This window comes from Bombina bombina, chromosome 2 (genome assembly GCF_027579735.1).
Source record: "Bombina bombina isolate aBomBom1 chromosome 2, aBomBom1.pri, whole genome shotgun sequence".
Classification (NCBI taxonomy): Eukaryota; Metazoa; Chordata; class Amphibia; order Anura; family Bombinatoridae; genus Bombina; species Bombina bombina.
Window position 1 is genome coordinate 478,652,940 of NC_069500.1, and position 20,409 is coordinate 478,673,348.

Consider the following 20,409-nt stretch of genomic DNA (forward strand, 5'->3'; position numbering starts at 1 on the left):
TTAAATTGGCAGATATGTAAAGTGACAACGGTAGGGCACACCTGTTTTCGGCCTACCCTCCGCCTCCCACCACTTCTGTGCAGTTAGGGATGATTCCTGTTCTCCTCTGCATACCCTTATGACAGAGTTTAGCAGTCTCTGTCCAACCCGAAGAGCCATGACTTAATCTTTCCCTGCATTGTGTAGAATGGGTCTCGGGGTTCCAATACAGGAAATTTAACCTTGTTGTGATTTCCTGTTTTTTCTGTAGTTTATACAAGATAATAGTCCTAATATCGTCTATGTTTTAATAATTGCTCAGTGTTGTTTGATAACTTTTATATCTAGATAGTGTATATCCATATTAGAACTTGGCATTTACCCCATGTATACTGAAGCTGCAATTTTACCTTACTACTATCTTCATTAACATGTCCTCAATTATTGTGCTTGAGAACTGGTCCCCTTGCTTGGACCTGTTGTTTGAGGGCCTTGCGAACTTATAAGATTCAAAAAATGAGGTGCCCAGAGTAATAGGTCATGTCAGTATAAGTATGTTGTGTTTTGTAACCTGTTGCTGAGACAGTTGTATATATGCCATTGCAACCTCAATAAAAAAAAAAAAAAAAATCCACGTTTGGGTAGAGTGAGCATCTTGATAAAGGCAGGGTTAACTGCCGAAATGCGTAGATTTGCTCACTAAACATTTACAAGAGAGGTTGTCAGTCAGTAAGAGTAGGACGGGGGCAAGAAACACTTTGTGTTATTAAACAAGTGTTCAATGCTTAAACCTGTTGTGGCGTTCTGTTACACTGATCATTTGATATACTTCTATTTCAGAATTGTTACATCTTTTCTCTTTTATTACAAGGAGGTTACAGAGCAGAACAGGTTAATTAAGCACTTTGCGTACATTACGAGTGGCTTTAAAACTCTTGTTGTGGTGCTCTCACTAACCTCTCTCTCTCTGGGCCGACAGCCAAACAAGTTGAATAAAATACTACAGTGAAGAAGATCGCCCACCCCTCTTTGGACTGCAACTATAACAATGGCTACAATAATAACGGTTTCAGAAATAGTTCTAGTGTGGTCCAAACAACCAATTGGAAAAGAGAAACAGAGGTCATATGATCAGGACAATTCTCTATACTGAACACACACAGAGCTTTCAGATAACCCAGCATCCACACACACAGTGTAACCTAGAGAATACCTCTAACAAACTCAGACGACGTGTTCAGAAACCCAGCTTTATCAAGCGCAAGGGCGCAAGTATTTTCAATGTCAAAAATGCTGGATCCACAATCAGTCTGATATTCCACAGACATACTTTGAAATACTACCTTGTGCCATCTACAATTTTTTATTTTATTTTTATTTATTTTTTTACATTTTTTATTTTATTTATTCAATGTTCAAACAAATACAGTTGTCTCCATAAGAAATATTAACAATCATCAATACAATCTTGCCTGTGTCACTATTCACATTAGAGAATACTAAAGTCACATCTTGACAGGCTTTGGTGTAGTTACCATACTGTAAGGCGAAAGTTTATCAACATTGTTCTCTTGTTCAACATAGTTCTTGAACCATCCTCTGAATTTTTCAATGAGCAACAATAACAAAGACAGTAAACCAAAACTATTACAGAAAAAACATAACAAAGGTGAAGATGAAGAGTTTAAAAATTTAAAGATTCAGCGAGTGTTCTATATTTCAGTGTGCAGTGTCTTAAGTTCCAAAATTTCCATATTACAAAATTGAAATATCTCATACTGATGTGAGGTATCAATCAATTTTCCTACGTGATCCTATTCTAGGGAACGGCTTATATCTCTATATTCAACATTTCTGCTATGCTAAAGTATAGGTCCAGTTGATCCCGCATCTGATAATGCAGTCTTTCAAGAGAGAATGTGGTTCTGATTTGCCTTTCCCATTCTGCCATTGTTGGGATTTCTTTAGATTTCCAATGTCTGGGGATTGTCTGTTTTGCGCTATTTAGTAGTATCAATAGTGCGTTTTGTTGTGTTTTGGTGAGCTTGGGAACAGGTTTATGTAATAACACCACTGTGGGGTCAAGTGTTAAATCTATAGATACTATCCTGTTAATCTGCACTATCACATGTGACCAAAATGGGACTAATAGTGGGCATGACCACCATATATTAACTAGGCTTCCCCTTTCTCCACAGTCCCTCCAGCATCTATCTGAGGTGTTGTGATATATTGATCTTAATCATGAGGGGTCAGATACCATCTCATAAGTAGTTTGTAATTTGTTTCTAAATATTTGTTGAATGGAAGCCCTAGCTGTAGTTTGAATATTATCTCCCAGTCCCTTGGCAGAGGGGGGATGTAGTAAATCTTTTTCCCAGCTCTTGGTGTATTGGGGGGAGTGAGTTGGTGAAGTGTGAATTTAAGATTTTATATATTAAGGAGAGTGAGCCTTTGGTATGTAGTACGTTTGTGCATAACGACTCAAAGGCTGTTCTCTGTCTCGTTAGATTATTTTTGGGGGATGAGTGGAGAGAATGTCGTGTTGTTGTGAATAGCTAAACCAATTGGAGAAAGTCCCCTGTCCACAGTCGAGTAAGTCCTTCCTGTCTTTCAAGGTAGTTCCGTCAGTGATCAAGAAGAAGGGTATAGCAATCTCTAGTGTTGTCATTGTCAAGTTCCGAGCATTGTCACTAAAAGGTAGTGTTTGATCTAGATGACCGAAGTCAATGGGGAAGGTATTGTTGAGATCTGTTCTTTAAGATTTATAGTTTTTTACCATGTCTGAAGGACTAAGTCAATTATAGGGGTAGGAGTGTTTTGTTTTAGGCCATTGACTTTTGGGTAACCAACATAGTGCTCCTAGTTGGGGTATGTTTAAGATGTCGTGTTCCAAATGAACCCATTCTTTCATTTGGACATTGCAACTCCATCTTTAATTCTGTGCAGAATCACTGCTGTTCTGTATTTAGCTAAACATGGCATTCCAAGCCCCATTGAGCTTTGGGGCGGTCCATGGTCGACCCTGCTACTCTTGGGTGTTTCCCAGCCCAAATATAATTATTTAGTATATTTTGTAGAGTCTTAATATAAGTTTGGGGTAAGGGAATCTGTAGGGCCTGAAATAAATATAAAATCCTAGGAAGGATGGTCATTTTTAATGCCGAAATCCTCCTAGCCATTGAGAGGGATTTGTGACTCCATCTAGTGAGTTGTTTTTAGTCTCTACTAGCAATCTGTCATAGTTGTGTTTTGGAGTATATAGCGATTGAAAGGAGAGAAATGTGCCCAGGTATTTAATAGAGTCTTTTGGATAGCTAAGGTGTATTATTATGTAAATGATTGAGGGTCTGTTGGTCTATTCCTAATCCTAAGGTTTTGGATTTAGAGTGGTTGAGGCTGAAGTTGGAGTATAGACCGTATCTTGCCAGGGCTTGCATTATTATAGGGATTTGTTCAGACGAAGAGGTGACTGTAAATAGAACGTCGTCTGCATATAATGATATTTTATATTGTTTCTTTGTCTATTTGAAAACCTTAATCAGGGGATCTTTCCGAATGGGGCGGCTAGTACCTCCATTGCTAAGGCAAACAGGAGTGGTGAGAGGGGACATCCTGTCTGGTGCCGTTCTTAATGAAAAACTTTGGGGAAACTGAGTTATAAATTTAATAGTTGCTGAAGGGTTTGAATATAATGCAAAGATACGTTGGATGTATAATTGGACTAAAGCCAAAAGCATGTAGTGTGTTTTTCAGAAAATTCCAGTCGAGCCTAATCAAAGGCTTTTTTCTGCATCCATTGCCATAATTATTGTCTGTATGTTCGTGTTTTGCATATTCAATTAATTGTATAACCTTATTAGTATTATCATGAGCCTTACCTCCCCGGGAAAATCCTGTTTGGTTCCAGTGTACTAACTTGGTAAATATTTATTGTCTTGTGGCTAAAATTTTGGCTTAAATGTTGATATCTAAATTTAAAAGAGATATTGGGGCGATAATTGCTGGGTCTTCTGGATTTTTACCCTGTTTAGGAAGGACTGTGATTCGTGCCTCTAGTGATGTAGTTGGGAATGGCTGTCCATTATCAATGTGTTTGAAAGTGTTAAAAGTTGGGGGTATAATATATTCTCGAATATTTTATATATTTCGCAGAAAAGCCGTCTGGATAGGACTCTTCCCATTTTTCAATTGTTGGATAGCGTCTCTGACCTCTTCTCTACTGAAGGGCATATCTAATTGTTCTCTCATGTCTTGAGAGAGTGATGGGAGGTCTGCCTCCTGAATATAATTCTGACATTGTTCCTGAAAGTTGGCTTCTGCAGACCTGTGCTAACGATTTTTAACTTAGTTTTTGGTAATTTTTATTGTGCACAAAGTGTTATGTTTTAATATATACTTGTTTTAGATGACAGTATCTGATTTATTTGTATAGTACTAGATTCATTCAATTTTTGTCTATATATAAGTAGAATAAATATTCGATAATATTCCTATAACAAATTATCCTTTCTTGCACTAATTGGGTATTTGCACACACATATACATCATTGGTAGACAGTTAGCTCTATCTGGAGCGCATCCCCCTTTTTTCTTCCAATTTACCTTTGTGTTTCACATTTTTAGAGATTTGTGTGTAAACCTTTTTGGGGTTTCTTGCTTTTCACTGTCAATAGGGCAGCTCTCAGATCATTAGGGTATGATGAGTAGAGTTCTAAATTGTATTTTACAGCCTCCAAACCTTGTTTGTGAGGGATCATGAATATAGTTAACTCACATCAATTGTTAACCAGCTATATGTGTTTTCCATTTGACATGCTTGAGGGGTTTTTAGTAGCTGTTCTGGGAGTCTCTGAGGTAACTAGGAATCATTTTAACTATTTGTTGCAGGCTGATTTATCTACCCCATCCACCTAGATGTTCCCCCAAGGGCCCATACCCCTGAAACAAAGTCTCCCAGGAGGAGAGTTTCAGGTTTTTATGGACCTTAGGGGACCAGCCTAAAATTGGTTGTTTACTGGTTTATCTGGAAGTAGATATTCTATTAGCTGGTTGTCCAAGATATATATCTAACATCCAGTATCCAAAAGTTGGATTCATTCTTGTTTGTATTTTTCTGTGGGATTTAAATCCCAATTTTAGATAGGTAGCTTGGTCAATTCAGCCTGTCTTTGAGCTTCTTGCCGGCATGATTCACTATCCTGGATGATAATTGAGCCCCCTTTGTCTACAGGGGTAATGACTATTTGTTCATTCTTCCCTAGGGACCAAATAGCTCTCTTTGTGCTGCCGTTAGTTTTGTTTTGATATGTTTGGATGATCTCCTTTCTTTACACTCCTATTTAGTTGTGTAAGGTTTTATATTTTTTCTCCTGAACAAACCTTATCTCTTGCTTGTATTGGATAAAGGTACTTTTGATTTTTAAAGCTTTGTTTCACACTTTGTGTTCCTATGGAGGATATATCCCTACCTGAGTCATGTTCTAACTCTAATAGTGTATGTCTAGGTTTACCTCTCCTTCACTATTAGAAGTGTAGGTTATTCATTATCAAGTGACTCTCCATGGTTATATCAGGTCATAGTGAAAAATGTTTTTTTCAGGACTATTTTCTAATACATTTATTTACACGCGTGGATAGTCCTGAACAGATCAAAGTCAGTTGTAGGTGAGAATCCTAAGCCCTTTTGTAGAACTTCCAGTTCTTGTTTCAGATCATATCTTGACAGATTTATTATTAAATTAATTATTATTTTTCCGTATTCAGAGTGCTTCCATCCTGTTGGGGATCTTTTTTCTACATATATTTCATTCCTTTTTTGAAATCGCTCCTTGATCTTGTGAGATATTTGTAATATTTACAGCTTCGCTGTCCATATTCTCAGAATTACTGGCTATCTCGCCCGTATTGATACAAGCTCAACCAGACGTGCAGAAAAAGCTTACTTCTAGCGCAGTTAATGCTCTTGCAGGAACATTAAATAGTGCTCCACTTGTAATCTAGTCCTTGGTGGTTTTTGTTTCTTCACAAGCACGGTTTGACAGGAAAGTCCTTCAGGAGGCAGTGTCTGATAAATAGGAACTGCCAGAATATTGTCTTATGCATTCTATAACATGGACTATCTACTTGGATGCTAATCCCACATGTTATGGAGCCCTATGAAAACTAAATTTATGATTAACTGATAAATTATTTTCTTTCAGAATGATGATAGTCCATAGGCCCTGCCCATTTTCAATTTTGTGGGCATCAGTTCTAATTTGCACCCCTAAAGACCCTGCTTTTGTCTTTCCTAACTATCTGTTTTCCTGTTTTCTGCTCGGCTATGTGTTAAACTGAGGAGAGATTGGAGGTGGGAGAGAATTAAAGCTCTTGTGTGGGTTCTTGGCCTTCTCCTAGTGGCGGGAAATTATATCCCACCTGTTTATGGAGCCCTTGGTCCATTATCATTTTGAAAGAAAATCATTTATCAGGTAAGCATAAATTTTGTTTTTAGGGATGTGTAGATTTTTGGTAGACATTTTTTACTCTTCTCTAAGAGTAGCCAACTGTCAAATGGAAGACTCCAAGAGCATTGAATGGTTGCTCAAATCTGTTCCAACATTATTTCCATACAACTGATGGAGGGCTTCCTTCCAACAGTTAATACTTACCCTAGTTGGGCTTTTGTGTGTTGCTTGCCAAACTCCTTTGGATGCAGCAATGATCTACAATACCCACATATTCTGCTGAAACTGTTAACTCTTTTTTAATCTAACCTTCAACTTGTCAATTTGTAGCAGCTACTTGTGGATAGCTATAGCAGCATATGTGAGTTGATTTGCGGTCATCAATACTGGATGTTATACTGATGTCTTTAGTGAAGTACTGACTGAAGATTTAATTTAGTTTTTATTTATTTTTTGAGAGAGCTTGAGGCTTCAAATTCAATTTAATGTTTAGTTTGCTTTTTTAAAAAAAAAATAAAAAAATAATAAAACAATATTTTAGTAACATATTTTTGATGACTTTGCTAATTTTGTATGAATACCCTGCAGTGTAACTATTTTTTGAGGGACTCTTTTCTTTATTATGATCTAGTTTATTTCTACCATGTATTTATAATGTTCTAATTTGCTTTTACCTTGACCTTGATTTGTTAAACTTCTATGATTATCACTGGTCAGTTTTTATTGTGATCTTTGTTATTGTTGGATCGCATGCATATTTATTGACATGCGATAACCTACTATCCTCTTATCTATGTTCTAATTACTCAAAAAATTTCCTGTGTTCACTCAATGTCTATTTCTTTAGTATTTTTTCATAACTTCATTATAGTTTCTATCCTTCTGTGAACAGTAGTATTTCATTTTAGTTGTACTTCTACTTTAGGCCCCCGGATGATCAAAAGTGCTACGAGGGCTGCAAAATATTCCAAGGGATCCACCACTATGTCTAGCGAGCCAGTTGAAATACTCCAAGCTCCTGAGAGGCGTTTACTTTATATGCCATTGGTCAGCGATTCTGTCTATAAATAACACCCAGCATCGCCGGCCCATATTCTTGATGTATAGTAAAGGATACTTTGAAAAAGAACTGCCGTGCCTTACCACTAATCCTAATACCCCCTAAAACCAAAGTACCCACGATCACAAACTAACACTACACTAATAAATATCTAAACTGCCACATACCCACCGCAAGTACCTATTTTATTAACCCCTATACCCCCACATACCCACCGCAAGTACCTATGCTATTAACCCCTATAGCAACCACATACCAAACTGTAAGTACCTTACACTATTAACTCTAACCGTCACAACCACCAACTCAAACTAACCCTACTCAACCTAACATCTAACACCACACTAAACTAAACCCTCTAAGATACATGAAGAAATGAAAAAAGCTACAATAAAATAAACTAAATTATAGAAAGTAAAAAAATTCAGTATCCAAAATAAAAAAAAACACCTTTATACCTAACACTAATCTAAATGCCCCATAAAAAACACCACTTAAAAGGGACTTTTGTAGGGCATTGCCGTAAAGATAATTCAACACTTTAAAAAAAAAAAAAAAAAAACACTAGACCACCTCCGCTCCGCAATCTTATTCCACTCCGGGGCCCTCTTCATCTTGGATTTTTTTTGTAAAAGAGCTGAATGATCGCTACGGTAATTCCCAATAAAAGGCCCTTTTAAAGGGCTATTGTAATTTATTTTAGTTTTAGGGGGGTTTTTTTTGGGGGGGGGTCAGTTTTTTGTGGGCATGCAGATTAGTGTTAGGTATAATGATCTTTTTTTTATTCTGGATACTGTATTTAATTATTTTTTGTAACTTAGATTTTTTTTTAACATAACATAAGGAGTTTAGTTTAGAAGGAGTTAGATGTAAGTGTATTTATAGTTTGTGTTGGGAGGTGGATGTTTAGGCTTTATTCACCTAATCACACCCATACCTATATGGTGGTTGATTAAGTGATTATTGATATTTAGCATGCCGTAGGCCTTAATCACCTAACCACCCCCCATATCTATATGAGGGCTGATTAGGTGATTATTGTTGTTCAGCATGCTGTAGGCCTTAATACTCTAACCACTTGTATGGGTTTGATTAGGTGATTAAGTTAGGGCAGCATGCATGCATGGATTAAGGGTGTGAGGCCCAAAATGTTGTTTTTTATGTGACCCTGCTACATTTGAATAAAGGTCTTTTATTTAAGTGCTGCTGTGTGTGGACTTACAGTTTTAAGGGGTTGGGCAGCAGCCTTGTCAGCGTGCACTACACAGGAGGTGCTGTACTTTGTTGTTTTTGCATTCTTTAAGTATGGTATATAAATTAATATGTCTTTATTTTTTTCTTGTGTTTTTTATTGTAAATATAAATATATATTTCTTAATTTATATTTTTGTTACAAAATCATTAATATTACAATTGTATTATTATATAACAGGCATGCAGTTATGTAATACTATAATTATAATGCAACTGTTTTTAATAACATAAATAAGTTTTAAAACTATATTTATATTTAAAATAATAAATACATCAAACAAGAATAGCTACATTTTAATTTATATCCAATACTTAAAGGGACAGTCAAGTTGAAAATAAACTTTCATGATTCAAATAGGGCATGCAATTTCCAATTTACTTTTATCACCAATTTTGCTTTGTTCTCTTAGTATTCTTAGTTGAAGCTAAACCTAGGTAGGCTCATATGCTAATTTCTTAGACCTTAAAGGCCGCCTCTAATCTGAATGCATTTTTAACAGTTTCTCACCACTAGAGGGCGTTAGTTCATGTGAGTCATATAGATAACATTGAGCTCAAGCACGTGAAGTTACCTAGGATGTGAGTACTGATTGGCTAAAATGCAAGTCTGTCAAAAATAAATGAAATAAGGGGGGGCAGTTTGCAGAGGCATAGATACAAGGTAATTACAGATGTAAAATGTGTATTATTGTAACTGTATTGGTTATGCAAAACTGGGGAAGGGTACTAAAGGGATTATCTATCTTTTTAACCCTTGAATGCTAATGACGGCTCTGAGCCATCACAGAGTTTCCCACTCTGGTGCTAATGACGGCTCAGAGCCGTCACTAGCACTCCCCCACCTTGAGGGAGATCTGGGGGCTCCCCACACCGCTCCTACCCCAGCGATCATGCCTGTAGAATGACAGGCATCACCGGGGCATCGTGTTTTGCATGGTGACACCACGCTCAATGACGTGATGACGTCACCGCGCAATTTTATTTATACTTAACAATGTTAAGTATAGGAGCAGGGGCATGCTGCTTAGAAGTTTTGAGTGTCCATTTTTAATTGCATGTCAGTGAGCACTTCTGTAATTGATCAGTCATTCAAGGAAGGTCCCACTTGATTTGCCAATGTGATAGAGTGAGCATGGGCAAATTCTTATCTCATGGCACATGTTACCCAGTGATTAATAATATACATCTTATTCCGATATGGGTGACAGAATGTCTTTGTTGGGATTAGGCTGTTGCATGTTGTACAATCCAAATATCTTTGACAGCCCCCTCTTTTTAGATAGTTTAAGATCCTTAGCAATTTATTGGATCAAGTCTTTACCAAAAGTTAACTAAGGTAAGCATCCCTTATATAACAAATCATGGGGGGGGTGGTTTTTGAACAAAAGCCGGACTGGATCATATAACATCCCATTATTACATATTACTTTGCCAAGTTTGGCCTATATGGACCAAACGTTTTGATCATACTCAGTGTCTTAGAAAATAGGTTTCTTGAAATTAGCTAAATCAAGCAGTGAGTTTTGAGTTGTTCCATATGGTTGCTGAATCTGTGTTTTAAATTGCTCACATGATATCCTGCTTAATTAATGTATTTTTCATTTGTTTTAACTTAGAGACCATTTTGCTAGAGATTCCAAATATCCCCTCCAAATAAGATACATCGTCAATGTACCAAATGGAATCATAATATGCAGATCAAATAAATTTATTTTCAAAAAAACTTGCTGCTTGAATCTGCCAATGTCAAGAAAACTAATATGGAGAGACTGAATACGACCAAATACGGCTAAACTCAGACCATTTACCTATTGGGACTGTATTCAATGCTGGACGTTTTTGATTAATCATATAATCCTGGATCTAACCAAAATGTTAGGCATTTTTTATTATTTTGTGATAATTGTGGATGCCTTTCTGCCTACCTTATGGGGTCTAGAAGTCAGTGGTAATGTAAAGGTGTCCCCAATACCTTGGTCCTATAAATAAGGTTAAGGTATGGAGGGACTTGTAAAGGTCCTCTTCCACACTCTACACAAGACGGATTTAATTTCTGTAGTATCATGGATATACCACAATAATTCCCATATTATGCCATAAATTGTTATTTGGTGAAGTGTGAGGTTGTTCATAACATATTTGTATACATTTACAGATGGTGCAATATATTTAGTCAGGTTGGATGACATCACAATATGAATAAGATTATCACTATAATGTTTAAAGGTATTTGTTTGGGAAAAGCTCCAAAGTGTGTATGTATGATATAGATAGATAAATAGATAGATATATCTGTGTGTGTTTATATGTCTGTTGGGATACTGTCTCTACTAACTTTAGACAATTTATAGACAATAAAGACAATTCAAAAACAGAATCACTGAGTTGCAAAAAGGATCGCCCCCTCCTAAAATTACTTGAAAACTCAATCAGGTGTAGCTAATCACCTTCTCAATGGCACACACAAGCATTGGACCTTCAACTGTGATCAGCTGTGGGTATATTGATTAGCCCAGCATGAAAAGAGCTTTCCTGGAGCATCTCAGTCCCTGGTAGTGCAACTAAAGCAAACAATCAACTATGGATGGCAAGACCACTGTCAAAATATCTCCGGGATAATGTTATGGACAGGCACAAGTCAGAGATGGATACAAGAAGATATCAAAGGCTGTATCAATGCTAGAAGCACAGTGAAGTATTATTAAGAAGTGGTATTTGGTACAACACAGATCCTCTGTGGTCAGGAGGACATAGCTCCAAACTGGATGAAAGAGCCAGGAGGAAACTGGTCAGAGAGGCTACCAAGAAAGCCACAGCAACTCTGATGCAGTTGCAGGAATTTATGACAAAGAGTGGTCATTGTGTGCATGTGACAACAATATCACAAATTCTCCACAAATGTGGCTTGTATGGGAGGGTTGCAAGAAAAAAAAGCCACTACTCAAGAAAGGCCAAAAGCAGGTCACGAATTAACTTTAACATAACACACCTCAGAGATTCTTGAGGTCACATTGGAAAAAGGTGTGTTATGGTCAAATGAGACTAAAATTGAATTGAATTATTTGGCCTCAACCCCCAAACGATATGTCTGGAGGAAATCCAATACAGCTTACTATCTAAATAACACCATACCCTTCAGTAAAGCATGGAGGGTGGTAATATCCTGTTATGTGGGGTGTTTCTCTGCAGCAGGCACTGGAGCAATTGTCAGGAATGAAGGAATAATAGATGTGGCAAAATACTGTCAAATTCTTGAGGAAAATCTGCTGCCCTCTGCCAGGAATTTGTCAATCGAAAGAAGGTTTACCTTCTACGTAACAATGACCAAAGCACACATAAAAAATGACCAACAGTGGTTTAAGGAGAAAAAGGTGAATCTCCTTGCATGACCTAGTCAGAGCCCAGACTTAAACCCCATTGAATATCTGTGACATGACTTGAAGACTGCAGTCCACAAATGGTCACCATCAAATGTAATAACGGAACTGGAGCAGTTCTGCAAAGAAGAGTGGGTAAATATTGCCACAGTCTAGATGTGCAAAGTTAGTAGAGACATATACCAACAGACTAAAGGCTATAATTAAAGCAAAAGGTGGTTCAACAAAATAATGACACAGGGGGTGATCCTTTTTGCAACTCAGTGATTCTGTTTTTGAATTGTCTTGTCTTTATTTTTGCCTGACATGTTGGTGTTATATATTTCACTTGGATGTTACAAGTTGCACTGAGTAATACAACTGGATAAACAAAAACTGTGTATTTCTTATTTCAGACTGCAAAGCAACAAAATGTGATGACTTTTCAAGGGGGTTGATAATTTTCAATACCCACTGTACATGTGTATATATGGATGTATATACAATATGTAAACACATAAATACACATGTATACACACAGATATATATATATATATATATATATATATATATATATATATAGAGAGAGAGAGAGAGAGAGAAAGAGAGAGAGAGAGAGAGAGAGAGAGAGAAATAGGATAGACACAGTCATACACACACATGCACATATATGATATACTATATATATATATATATACACCACACAATAGCCCTTTGCAGTCAAACACCTTGTCATGTACCATATACCTTTTTAAACTTATATATATACTCCAAAGAAATACCTCACACTCTGTTTGTTCAGAATATAATTTTATACTGCGTGAAGAATTAAGCTATTTTCTTTTTTTACCACATCTTCAGGTTAGCTCTCAAGCAAAAAGCCAGATTTGATTTTTTTTAGCACACCACAACTGAGTTATCCAACCTCCAGATGTTTTAACGCACCCAAGGCTTTCGTTGGAGTGCTAACATTTTACTTTCAACTTGTAATATGGAAGTAAAAATGGGAGGGCTATGGACTGTGCTCTAGCGATGTCTAGAGCAATGTTAGCTAACCCGAAGAGCCCAAATCAAACTGAGCTAAAGCCGAAGGAGCTTTAGGAATATTTCAAATGTTCTTCACTTAGAAGAAAATTTCTCTTTCATTTTTAAATATATATTTCTCTTTTTATATATATATATATATATATATAATTTATATAGAAACTTACAAAGAAAGAAGAGGCACCCTCACGGGCTTAATGAACATTATTTTTTATTGGTAACCCCATCAACACAATGTTCAGTCAACGTTTCGGTCCTCACAGGGACCTTTGTCAAGATTGTTCGTATCAATATACGTGGAATATGTTCAGCGATGACCCTATCTACCATAAGAGCACCCAGGCAATTCACAGTACAGTGAGTGCTTTGGAACCCAAAAACTATATATACACACACACAGAGTATATATATATTATATATATAATACTATTACTAGTTGGGAAGGAGGGCACTCACAGGACCTTCAATCATTAAGTAATCATTTATTATAGTTCCAACATGAGTGTATTGTCGACGTTTCGGCCTTTCATTAGGCCTTCTTCAAGACAAATTTCATAATCCGAAAAAGTGCGGAGCACAGCGTCGCGTGATAACCCTAGAACGACAGAGTCATTAATGACTCTGTCGTTCTAGGGTTATCACGCGGACGCTGTGCTCCGCACTTTTTCGGATTATGAAATTTGTCTTGAAGAAGGCCTAATGAAAGGCCGAAACGTCGACAATACACTCATGTTGGAACTATAATAAATGATTACTTAATGTATGAAGTCCTGTGAGTGCCCTCCTTCCCAACTAGTATTCTATAACACTTGAGGATCGCACCCGGGCACTGGAAAACATTGATGTGGATGGAGTGCTAGGCCACCGGCTACCACTTATATATATATATATATATATATATATATATATATATTATTTTTTTGTAAAATATATCTCTATAGCTATATCTACAGGGAGTGCAGAATTATTAGGCAAATGAGTATTTTGACCACATCATCCTCTTTAATGCATGTTGTCTTACTCCAAGCTGTATAGGCTCGAAAGCCTACTACCAATTAAGCATATTAGGTGATGTGCATCTCTGTAATGAGGAAGGGGTGTGGTCTAATGACATCAAACACCCTATATCAGGTGTGCATAAATATTAGGCAACCTTCCTTTCCTTTGGCAAAATGGGTCAAAAGAAGGACTTGACAGGCTCAGAAAAGTCAAAAATAGTGAGATATCTTGCAGAGGGATGCAGCACTCTTAAATTGCAAAGCTTCTGAAGCGTGATCATCGAACAATCAAGCGTTTCATTCAAAATAGTCAACAGGATCGCAAGAAGCGTGTGGAAAACCCAAGGCGCAAAATAACTGCCATGAACTGAGAAAAGTCAAGCGTGCAGCTGCCAAGATGCCAACTTGCCACCAGTTTGGCCATATTTCAGAGCTGCAACATCACTGGAGTGCCCAAAAGCACAAGGATGTGCAATACTCAGAGACATGGCCAAGTAAAAAGGCTGAAAGACGAAACACCACTGATCAAGAGACACACAAGCTGAAACGTCAAGACTGGGCCAAGAAATATCTCAAGACTGATTTTTCTAAGGTTTTATGGACTGATGAAATGAGAGTGAGTCTTGATGGGCCCAGATGGATGGGCCCGTGGCTGGATTGGTAAAGTCAGAGAGCTCCAGTCCGACTCAGACGCCAGCAAGGTGGTGGTGGAGTACTGGTTTGGGCTGGTATCATCAAAGATGAGCTTGTGGGGCCCTTTTCGGGTTGAGGATGAAGTCAAGCTCAACTCCCAGTCCTACTGCCAGTTTCTGGAAGACACCTCCTTCTTCAAAGCAGTGGTACAGGAAGAAGTCTGCATCCTTCAAGAAAAACATGATTTTCATGCAGGACAATGCTCCATCACACGCGTCCAAGTACTCCACAGCGTGCCTGGACAAGAAAGGGTATAAAAGAAGAAAATCTAATGACACTAGACCTCCTTGTTCACCTGATCTGAAACCCCATTGAGAACCTGTGGTCCATCATCAAATGTGAGATTTACAAGGAGGGAAAACAGTACACCTCTCCTGAAACAGTGTCTGGGAGGCTGTGGTTGCTGCTGCACGCAATGTTGATGGTGAACAGCATCAAAACACTGACAGAATCCATGGATGGCAGGCTTTTGAGTGTCCTTGCAAAGAAAGGTGGCTATATTGGTCACTGATTTGTTTTTGAATGTCAAGAAATGTATATTTGTGAATGTTGAGATGTTATAATTGGTTTCAACTGGTAAAAATAACTAATTGAAATGGGTATATATTTGTTTTTTGTTAAGTTGCCTAAAATTATGCACAGTAATAGTCACCTGCACACCACAGATATCCCCCTAAAATAGCCTAAAACTAAAAACAAACTAAAAACTACATCCAAACTATTCAGCTTTGATATTAATGAGTTTTTTTTGGGTTCATTGAGAACATGGTTGTTGTTCAATAATAAATTAATCCTCAAAAATACACAACTTGCCTAATAATTCTGCACTCCCTGTATATGTTTATGTTTATATTTTAAACATGAAGAGAACATTCTTCTAAATGAAGAACATAGGAATTTCAAATATTTATTTAAAAAAAAAAACCTGTTTAAAATACTTCCTATTTCAAGGCATATGTGTATGTGTGTGTATGTATATATATATATATATATATATATATATATATATATTTATTTATTTAAATGTATGTGTGCACATACATATTTACACATATAAACACACTTGTATACACATTATACAAAATATACATACACACATCACACAAATGTATAGACCTATATATATATATATATATATATATATATATATATATAATTTTATTTTTTAATTTTTTGAGCCCTTCCTAGTCAAACACCTTGACGTATAACATATCTCTTGACCATCGTTTTGTTTTTAACCATTTAAGCATTTGGATACTTAAAGTTAACATAAAAGTGTGTAACTTTTTCCACTCTTTAGTGTGCTTTTGTTTCTGTACTTATGGTGTTAAAATGGAATTCAGCAATTTTTTTTTTTTTAAAAATATTTAAATGTATTAATTACACCTTGGTGCACCACTTTGTTCTATTTTTATTAAGAATATTATTTATTATAGATATATACAGTATATGAGTGAGATAAGCAATACCACAGAAAAAGAGAAAAAAATTACCAAACATTCCACTTTGTCCTTTCGCTTCACATCTGATGTGTTTTTCTTCCTGGCTATTTACCTGAGAATTTTGAATATCAAGTTAAGCATTCATACTGTCTAAAGAACGTTTTGCATAATAACAGAAAAATATGTAGCAGTGAAAGGGTTAAGTAACCTTCTGTATTATCTAATAGAGGGTGCTTGTGAACAGGCACTGCAGGAGCCCCCTTTCCCCGCCACCGTTATAGAGGAAAACAGCTTCTTCTCCTCACCCAGAACACCAAGACATGTATAACAAAGCAGAGGAGCTGCTATTGTTTCAAGCTACCGTCCCTCCATCATCCTACCTCTCCAGAATAAATTAACCCTTGTCACCCCTAAGCTTTGTAGATGCCGCTCTTTACAAAGCAGGGAGAGATCTCTCTCAGAACAGGCAAGGAGAGGAGAGAGGCCTAGGCCACATGGGAGAAGCGTTCCTGATTATCTCTGTGCTTCGAGCATGATGGGAGCAGAACTGTCTTCTGATGGGTGATCCAACAAAAAAAAACATCTACTATCCTGAGAAGAACATCTTGTTACAATTCTGTTATAATCAAATAAAGAACATTTGTTTCTTTTTATAGTCCTGGCAGTGTTTTGGTTGCCCTACATATAGACTGGACCAGTAGATTTCTTCAGGTTTACACCATGTATAGTTTTTTTTAAACTTTTGAAATAAAAGTTGGATTTTACCAGGTGCACTTACCTTATTTTGGATTGCTATGACTTGGATCAGTGTCCAATGTGGTACCATTATTAAAAGATAAACAAAGTTAAGAAAAGTAGTACCTCATAACAAATAATTTCAGATGCTGCAACCTTTTTTTTTACTTATTTAGGACAAGATTACGAGTGGATCACTATTTAGTGATCCCGCCCAAGCGTAAACTTCTCTAGGATGGAGGCTTTTTGCACATGTTTGGAAGCGCACATATTATGAGTTGAAAGTAAAAGGTTTGCATGCGAACGAAACCCGACGCTGCTATCCAAATATCGCGACCATGTTAACTTCCCCATAGAAGACAATGGGAGAGCACTGAAGAAAAACTTAACACCTATTGCTCATGAACCACCCCGACAGGAGTTAAGAATGGTTCACATTCCAATTTTCTTCACATATATATATATATATATATATATATATATAATATATATATATATATATACACAGTTGCAAGAAAAAGTATGTGAACCCTTTGGAATGATATGGATTTCTGCACAAATTGGTCCATAAATTGTGATCTGATCATCATCTAAGTCACAACAATAGACAATCACAGTCTGCTTAAACCTAATAACACACAAAGGCCTAGATTTAGAGTTTGGCGTTAGCCGTGAAAACCAGCGTTAGAGGCTCCTAACGCTGGTTTTAGGCTACCTCCGGTATTTGGAGTCACTCAAATAGGGTCTAACGCTCACTTTTCAGCCGCGACTTTTCCATACCGCAGATCCCCTTACGTCAATTGCGTATCCTATCTTTTCAATGGGATCTTTCTAACTCAGGTATTTAGAGTCGTGTCCTGAAGTGAGCGTTAGACCATCTAACGACAAAACTCCAGCCGCAGGAAAAAAGTCAGTAGTTAAGAGCTTTCTGGGCTAACGCCGGTTTATAAAGCTCTTAACTACTGTACTCTAAGTACACTAACACCCATAAACTACCTATGTACCCCTAAACCGAGGTCCCCCCACATCGCCGACACTCGAATAATTTTTTTTAACCCCTAATCTGCCAACCGCCACCTACGTTTATCCTTATTGTACCCCTAATCTGCTGCCCCTAACACCCGCCGACCCCTATATTATATTTATTAACCCCTAATCTGGCCCCCACAACGTCGCCTCCACCTGCCTACACTTATTAACCCCTAATCTGCCGACCGCAAAGCGCCGCCACCTACGTTATCCTTATGTACCCCTAATCTGCTGCCCCTAACACCGCCGACCCCTATATTATATTTATTAACCCCTAATCTGCCCCCACAACGTCGCCTCCACCTGCCTACACTTATTAACCCCTAATCTGCCGAGCGGACCTGAGCGCTACTATAATAAAGTTATTAACCCATAATCCGCCTCACCTAACCCTATAATAAATAGTATTAACCCCTAATCTGCCCTCCCTAACATCGCCGACACCTAACTTCAATTATTAACCCCTAATCTGCCAACCGGAGCTCACTGCTATTCTAATAAATGGATTAACCCCTAAAGATAAGTCTAACCCTAACACTAACACCCCCCTAAGTTAAATATAATTTAAATCTAACAAAATAAATTAACTCTTATTAAATAAATTATTCCTATTTAAAGCTAAATACTTACCTGTAAAATAAATCCTAATATAGCTACAATATAAATTATAATTATATTGTAGCTATTTTAGGATTAATATTTATTTTACAGGTAACTTTGTAATTATTTTTAACCAGGTACAATAGCTATTAAATAGTTAAGAACTATTTAATAGCTAAAATAGTTAAAATAATTACAAATTTACCTGTAAAATAAATCCTAACCTAAGTTACAATTAAAACTAACACTATACTATCAATAAATTAATTAAATAAAATACCTACAATTACCTACAATTAACCTAACACTACACTATCAATAAATTAATTAAATACAATTCCTACAAATAAATACAAATAAACTTGCTAAAGTACAAAAAATAAAAAAGAACTAAGTTACAAAAAATAAAAAAATATCTACAAACATAAGAAAAATATTACAACAATTTTAAACTAATTACACCTACTCTTAGCCCCCTAATAAAACAACAAAGCCCCCCAAAATAAAAAAATGCCCTACCCTATTCTAAATTACTAAAGTTAAAAGCTCTTTTACCTTACCAGCCCTGAACAGGGCCCTTTGCTGGGCATGCCCCAAGAACTTCAGCTCTTATGCCTGTAAAAAAAAAAACATACAATACCCCTACCCCCCCCCAACATTACAACCCACCACCCACATACCCTAATCTAACCCAAACCCCCTTAAATAAACCTAACACTAAGCCCCTGAAGATCATCCTACCTTGTCTTCACCTCACCAGGTATCACCGATCCGTCCTGGCTCCAAAATCTTCATCCAACCCAAGCGGGGGTTGGCGATCCATCATCCAGTGCCTGAAGAGGTCCAGAAGAGGCTCCAAAGTCTTCATCCTATCCGGGAAGAAGAGGCGATCCAGACCGCAACGATCTTGATCCAAGCGGCATCTTCTATCTTCATCCGATGACGACCGGCTCCATCCTGAAGACCTCCACCGCGGACCCATCTTCTTCCGGCGACGTCCAACTGCAGAATGACGGTTCCTTTAAGGGACGTCATCCAAGATGGCGTCCCTCGAATTCCGATTGGCTGATAGGATTCTATCAGCCAATCGGAATTAAGGTAGGAATATTCTGATTGGCTGATGGAATCAGCCAATCAGAATCAAGTTCAATCCGATTGGCTGATCCAATCAGCCAATCAGATTGAGCTCGCATTCTATTGGCTGTTCGATCAGCCAATAGGAATGCGAGCTCAATCTGATTGGCTGATTGGATCAGCCAATCGGATTGAACTTGATTCTGATTGGCTGATTCCATCAGCCAATCAGAATATTCCTACCTTAATTCCGATTGGCTGATAGAATCCTATCAGCCAATCGGAATTCGAGGGGCGCCATCTTGGATTGACGTCCCTTAAAGGAACCGTCATTCTGCAGTTGGACGTCGCCGGAAGAAGAATGGGTCCGCGGTGGAGGTCTTCAGGATGGAGCCGGTCGTCATCGGATGAAGATAGAAGATGCCGCTTGGATCAAGATGGTTGCCGGTCCGGATTGCCTCTTCTTCCCGGATAGGATGAAGACTTTGGAGCCTCTTCTGGACCTCTTCAGGACCTCTTCAGGCACCGGATAATGGATCGCCAACCCCCGCTTGGGTTGGATGAAGATTTTGGAGCCAGGACGGATCGGTGATACCTGGTGAGGTGAAGACAAGGTAGGATGATCTTCAGGGGCTTAGTGTTAGGTTTATTTAAGGGGGGTTTGGGTTAGATTAGGGGTATGTGGGTGGTGGGTTG